This window comes from Gossypium hirsutum, chromosome A06 (assembly GCF_007990345.1).
Source record: "Gossypium hirsutum isolate 1008001.06 chromosome A06, Gossypium_hirsutum_v2.1, whole genome shotgun sequence".
Taxonomy (NCBI): domain Eukaryota; kingdom Viridiplantae; phylum Streptophyta; class Magnoliopsida; order Malvales; family Malvaceae; genus Gossypium; species Gossypium hirsutum.
The window spans coordinates 82,924,922-82,932,936 of NC_053429.1; positions in this window are offsets into that span (position 1 = coordinate 82,924,922).

An 8,015-nucleotide genomic window follows, 5' to 3' on the forward strand; every position below is an offset into this window, starting at 1 on the left:
CCTATCACATTTTAGAATTTTCTCACATAAGTCCTATTGACTAAATTCACATGAAATCAACCAAATTGAAGCTTGAAATTTTTACACATTCATAATTACATATTCTAGACAATAAGTATCACATTCAAACATTTCGGTGACTCGGTTTAGCGGTCCCGAAACCACTTCCCAACTAGGGTCAACTTTGGGCTGTCACAACTCTCCCCCACTTAAGAAATTTTCGTCCCTGAAAATCTTACCGGTAAATAGGTTTGGGTATCGTTCTTTCATCGAGCTCTCGGTCTCCCAAGTAGCTTCCTCGATCCCGTGTTTGAGCCATAACACCTTTACTAGCGGAACTCTTTTGTTTCGCAACTCCTTCACTTCACGAGCTAGGATACGCATCGGTTCTTCTTCATAGCTCATGTCGACTTGAATTTCAACCTCTGATGGGCTAATTATATGCGATGGATCAGATCGATAGCGTCGAAGCTTCGAAACATGAAAGACGTCATGAATCTTTTCAAGCTCCGGGGGCAAAATCAATCTATACGCAACCGGACCAACTCGTTCGGAGATTTCGTACGGCCCAATGAATCTTGGGCTCAACTTGCCCTTACGGCCGAACCTGAGTATCTTTTTCCAAGGTGAAACCTTAAGGAACACTTGTTGACATATTAAACATCTCGAAACAAAGTCGGAGATGTCCCGTTTCATACCATGCCACCAAAATTGACGTTTCAAATCGTTGTACATTTTCGTACTCCCCGGGTGAATTGACATTCGGCTACAATGGGCTTCGTTCAGAATCATCGAAATGAGTTCCGAATTCCTTGGAACACACAAACAATTTCTGAACCTCAAACAATCATCGTCATCAATTTGAAACTCCGACTCCTCGTTCGGAACACACTTAGCCCGTTTTGCAACCAATTCATCATCGACTTTCTGAGCTTCACGAATTTGGTGAGTCAATAATGATTTAGCTTTTAATTCAGCTACTAACACATTGTCTGGTAGAACAGACAAATGCACATTCATCGCTCGTAAAGCAAACAATAACTTCCGGCTTAAGGCGTCTGCAACCACGTTAGCCTTTCCCGGGTGGTAATCAATGACAAGCTCGTAATCTTTCAACAACTCAAGCCAACGTCTTTGTCGCAGATTCAAGTCTCGTTGAGTCATCAAATATTTGAGACTTTTGTGATCCGAAAATACATGGCACTTCTCACCAAACAGATAATGTCGTCATATTTTTAAAGCAAACACGATGGCAGCTAGTTCAAGATCATGGGTCGGATAATTCCTCTCGTGTGGCTTTAATTGTCTCGACGCATAGGCCACGACTCGACCTTCTTGCATCAATACGCAACCCAACCCAAGTAGGGATGCGTCACTATAAATGACAAACTCTTTACCTGATTCGGGTTGCACTAAAATTGGAGCTTCAGTCAAGTGAGTTTTCAGTTGATCAAAACTTTTCTGACACTTCTCCGTCCATTCGAACTTAACGTCCTTTTGAAGTAGCTTCGTCATTGGTGTGGCTATCATCGAGAAACCTTTCACAAGTCGTCGGTAAAAACCGGCGAGCCCCAAAAAGCTCCGAACTTCAGTAATATTTCTCGGAGGTTTCCAGTCAAGTATGGCTGAAATTTTGTTCGGGTCAACTCGAATACCCGACGCAGATACCACATGACCCAAGAAGCTAACCTCTCTTAACCAGAACTCACACTTACTGAACTTAGCATATAACTGCTTATCCCGCAAAATTTGCAGCACTAGCCTCAGATGCTCAGCATGTTCGGTCTCATCTCTTGAATAGACCAAAATGTCATCAAGTACATACGCAAGGTATGCTTCGCACCCTTTTCTTACATATTTCTGTGCCAACATTGCTGATATTACAGCTGGCATCCCCTCCAAGTCCGCAGACTCAATTCGGACTACTTCATTATTTGCGCACCTCAAATCAATAGTCTTGCTCTTGCAATTCACAATCGCATCATGCGCGGTCAACCGGTAATAACATCAGGCGAAGAAGCATCCTCGCGGGCACGTATAGCATAAGCTCTAGCAGGCGCACGAGCTTCGGATCTGGTTATATCATCTCTAGATCCTCTCTGACCACCACTAGCATTGCCCGTATTTCCAGATGGTCTACCTCGAGCAGTGGTAGCACCCGGTTTCCCACTCTGATTTTCATTCTGTTCAAACAACCTCGGGCAATCTTTAATGAAGTGGTCAACTGATCCGCACTTGTAACAGGAGCGGTCAGGGAATCTACAACTCCCCGAATGCCATTTACCGTAATATCGACATTTCGTTCTATCTCGACGTTCACTCCCAACACTGGCGACCGAAGTGCCTCGTGTACCCACAGGGGGTCGATCACGATCTCGTCTAAAAAGGCCCGAAGTGCCTCTAAACTGGCCCGCATCATCTCGAAATCTCTTCGATGTCTGTTGAAGAGACCTTCCCGAGGATCTTTTACGAAACTCTCCAGTTCCCTCATCAACTCTTTGCTTTTCTTTTCTAAGCTCTTCGGCTTTACAAGCTCGTTCAACAAGTACAACGAACTCTCGTATTTCAAGAACGCCAACGAACATTTTTATATCTTCATTCAGCCCATCCTCGAAGTGTTTACACATAATAGCTTCGGACGAAACACATTCCCGAGCGTATTTGCTAAGTCTAACAAATTTTCGCTCGTAATCAGTAACCGACATGGAGCCTTGCTTAAGCTCAAGAAATTCCTTCCGTTTTTGATCAACAAATCTCTGACTGATATACTTTTTCCGAAACTCAGTTTGGAAAAACTCCCAAGTTGCTTGCTCTCGGGGCACAACAGAAGTCAGAGTACTCCACCAATAGTAGGCAGAATCACGTAGCAAGGAGATAGCACACTTTAGGCATTCATCGGGTGTACAAGATAGCTCATCGAGTACCCGGATAGTGTTGTCCCGCCAAAATTCAGCTTGCTCGGCATCATCGCTATCCATAGCCTTAAATTCAGTAGCCCCATGTTTTCAGATTCTGTCAACTGGGGGCTTATTTGACCTTATTTGGTCCGTTACCGGTGGTATTGTAGGTGCGGGGGTAGTATTTGTCGGGAATGGAGGTTGTGGAACAGCCATATTAGTTCGAATGTATTGGTTAAACCAATCATTCATCACGCTATAGAATGCTTGTCTAGCTTCATCATTCGGATTACTAGCATTAGGTTGAGAGTCTGCCGGCACTGTCCCTTGTGCGGGAGCAGGCGCTACACTCTCAAGATCATCAGCTACCTCTCGGTCACGATCGGGATCCATTACTATAAACACATTTACAATTGTCAGAAATCACCACACTATCAAGTAATCACATAAAATGGCATGTATAGCTAGACCCAACACATTACGGTAGTCCTAGAATCGACTAAACTGTAGCTCTGATACCAATAAAATGTAACACCCCGAACCCGAGTCCGACACCGGAGTCGAACACGAGGTGTTAACAAACTTTGAAAAATTTCCAGACACTGCCCAATCTGTGTACTAGTCGCTTTAAAAATCATATCTTGAGCTTCACAACTCGAAAATCAGTTTCGTGATTTTTCCCTGAAACTAGACTCATATTCCCATCTACATATATTTTTCTAGAATTTTTGATCTGGCCAATTAGTACAGTTTATTAGTCAAAGTATCCCATGTTACAGGGGTCGACTACACTGACCTTTTCCCATTACGACTTGGATATCTCTCTGCACAGAGCTTCAATACTGATGCCGTTTGTTTCTATGGAAACTAGACTCAGAGAGGAATCCATACATACATGGTATGACCCCTAATTATCTCTGATCAATTTATAGTGAATTTCCAAATTCGGAACAGGGAATCCAGAAACCGTTCTGGCCCTGTTCCACAAGAACCCGAATATCTCCTAACATACTGTCCATATGATTGTTTCGTTACTTTCCTATGAAAGTAGATTCTTCAAGGTTTGTTTACATAATTTATTCACTATTTAATTCCATTCCTACTATTTTTAGTGATTTTCCAAATCTACGTCACTGCTGCTGTCAGCATCTGCCTTTAAGGCGGGCTTTACCTATTTCATGGTTTCCATGATTCAACTAGCCCTTTTTGCATGAATGGCACAATTTATGAAAGTGATTAACCATCCCCGTGGCCAATCCTTGTCAAGCATATCCACACCATATGATTATAACATTATACTCAAACACATATAAGCCATTTTCACATGGCTATCCAAAACTTATACATCACATAAAGTACTCGAAAAACAACATTGGGTCGTCCTATACATGCCATATCAAAATTCAACCAAAAGAGTACCCAAAAGAGCCTTTGATAGTGTGGGCGACTTCGACTTCAAGATCCCGAGTTCGATAGCTGGAGAACCAAAAATCTATAAAACAGAGGAGCAGTGTAACGAGTAAGCAATTTATGCTTAGTAAGTTTTGAGCAAGGAATTCCAGCATAAACAAAGAATAACACACATTTAGCTAAACGGAATATTTCATAATACGCAATTTACCGATATCAAACTTGCTTCACAACATTAGCAACCCTTATGTACATACACAATAGACTAACTTAGCCGAAGGCCGGTAGCTCGTTTATCAACTGAGCGAACATTTATTTGTAAGGGCTCGATTAAATTCAACACATACGTAACATATCCCCATATTGGGATGTTTTTCGAGTATTCGCTGGAATTTTACAGCAAGCTCATTCATTACCAAATCACGTACTTTCGGGATTTAACCGGGTATAGCTCCTCGTTCAAATGCCTTTGGGACAGAGCCCGGTTTTAGTAGCTCACACAATGCCTTCGGGACTTAACCCGGATTTAATAACTCGCACGAATGCCTTCGGGACTTAACCCGGATTTAATATCTCGCACAAAGGCCTTCGGGGCTTAACCCGGAATTTGTATCTCGCACAAATGCCTTCGGATCTTAGTCCGGATATATTCACTTAGCACAAAGCCTTCGGGACTTAGCCCGGACAGCATTCAATTAATCATGCACATCTAACAATAATTCATGGCACATTCATATTTCATTTTCATTTGCGAAACTCAAACACAAGGCACATATCGTCCTTGCACATTCGTCTCAATAGCCACAAATAGAGCATGATTTAATCACATTGTAATTTAAGCTCTCTTACTCAAGAACTTACCTCGGGTGTTGTCGAACGATTCCGCTATTCGACCACTTTTTCCTTCCCTTTATCGGATTTATTTCCCCTTTGCTCTTGAGCTTAATTAAACAAATAAATTGATTTCATCATTTAGGCATCAAAAAGATGAACACAAGGCACTTAGCCCATATTTATACATTAGACATTAAAGTCTCATACATGCAAAAATCATGCATCAACACAACATATTAGCTAATTTTTCCCCCTTGGCCGAATATGCATGTCTATTTTTGGGGTCGATTTCAACACTTAATAAAAACATATACACACTAGTAAAGCATCCTCCCCCTTTTCATCAATTTAACACATGCATTGCTCATTAACATGCAAAGTTACATTCGGCCTTAGCACACAACTTGCTAGCCGATTCTTTTCCATTTAGCAACCAATGCACATATGTGCTCACACAAAAATGCTAAAAAGGAGGTTCAAGAATCATCAAGCCATCATCACATGCATCATTAACAAGCTTCATATTTTGCATGCAATGGCATTAACACAACCTCCACCTAGGCCGAATCTTAACTCATCCTCATGCCTCATCACCACAACATCAAACACCAACCAAGAATGATGCATCCATGGTCAAGTGCCAATTCCATCACATAGCAAGATTTAGACCATGGGCTAAGTAGAACTCAAGCTAACAACTAAAACATGCATGCATCTCATGGAACATCATCAAACATACCTTAGCCTAGCTACATGCATGGCCGAATCTCTTCACCTTTCTTCTTCTTTCCTCCTTAAAATTTTTGGCCAAGGATGAACCAAAGGATGAGAAAATTTTTCTTTGTTTTTCTTTCTAATTTCGGCAAGCATGAAGATGAGAAAAGGATGAACAAAAATTCTCTCCTTTCTTTTCTTTAGCTCACGGCAATGGGGGGGGACAAACAACTACACACACATTTTTTTTTTGTATTCACCATACTCCTTTTTATTATTTTATGCCCATTCCCCTTATTTTATTTGTTTTATCCCAACATTTTATGACACAAATTAACATATTTTATTTGTGCCATACTTATGCCATAATTTCCATAAAATAAATTGCACAATTGTTCATCATGCCCATCATGGCCGGCCACTACTAGTAGGGGGGCAAATTTGACATGCAAGTCCGCCCTTTATCCACATGCACTAATAGGTCCTCACACATTGACCTATCACATTTTAGAATTTTCTCACATAAGTCCTATTGACTAAATTCACATGAAATCAACCAAATTGAAGCTTGTAATTTTTACACATTCATAATTACATATTCTAGACAATAAGTATCACATTCAAACATTTCGGTGACTCGGTTTAGCGGTCCCGAAACCACTTCCCGACTAGGGTCAACTTTGGGCTGTCACATCGATTGCATAACTTATTCATCATTTAAATCCATTTCTACTATTTTTAGTGATTTTTCAAATTCACATCACTACTGCTGTCTGATTCTGTTTTGTGGCAAATTTTACCTTTCCAAGGATTTTCATTGTTTAGTGAAGACATAAAACATACATGTTATCATATATAAACTTGATTAGCCATTCCAATAGCTAACATTCTCAAACATTTTCATTCCATCCATGGTCATATCGTAAGATTATACACTCAAAATGATTGGAATGCTATACATGCCATATTTCCAAAAATTTCAAGTCATTATACCGCGATTGTCCAGTGATAGTGTGAGCGTGCCTCCGGCCATCCTGATCTCCAAATTGACTTGTCAAAGCCACAAAGAATGAAAAGGAGGGAGTAAGCATATATTCTTAGTAAGTCCATATGGAAATAACAAATAACTTAACAAAGCAATTATACCAACCAACATTAGCATAATATCACCAAAACATGTATCAGATTTCTATTCATCATTCATCATCTTACCATATTATTGTTGTCGTGTCAAGTCTCAACCCGAGGGTTAAGTACATACCTGTTCAAAGTATCCATTCTACAACACTTACCAATACGTCACTTGCATCTTGAGTATTCTTCCATTTCACTAGAATTTTACCCGTTGAACACATTGGAATATAACTCGGATACATGGAAAGTTTGCACATAAGTGCCACATATGTAGCCAAGCTACCATGGAACCCGCCCATAAGCGAACTTAGACTCAACTCAACGAACTCGGGCGTTCGCATCCGTAAGTGAACTCGGACTCAACTCAATGAGTTCGGATGCCTAGTTACATTTCACGAGCTCGGGCGTTCGCATCCATAAGTGAACTCGGACTGAACTCAACGAGTTCGAATGCCCAAATATCCGAATCTATTCCTAAGGTTCAACGGGACTTTCCTCGTTCATACTCCTTTACCATTCTCCTTGGAATACCAATGACAATACTTCGGTAGTCTTTCACATTTTTCACATAATTCATAAAATTTTTGCATGTTGTCCAACAATGACCAAAGAGCATAGAATTGCATGATAACAATCATTATATCGTATAAATAGCATTAAATGATTTAAAATAACAGTTATATTACAACATTTACTTATGAACTTACCTCGATACAAAATGAGAATAGTCGAGCCTATTCCTCGTAAACTTTATTTTTCCCTCGATCTCGACTCGAATCTCTTTTCTCTTGATCTATAATACCAAATTAATTTATTTAATACACACATTCATCAAAACAGCCCCTAGTACGAACTTTGGCAAAATTATCATTTTGCCCCTAAACTTTCACATATTTACACTTTTTTCCCAAGGCTCGTAAATTAAACCTCATCCTATTTACTTATGTTTTATGACATGCTGATCATTTTTCCCTTCTATAGCAACATCAAATTCACACTCTAACATGTACTTATGAAGGTATTTTT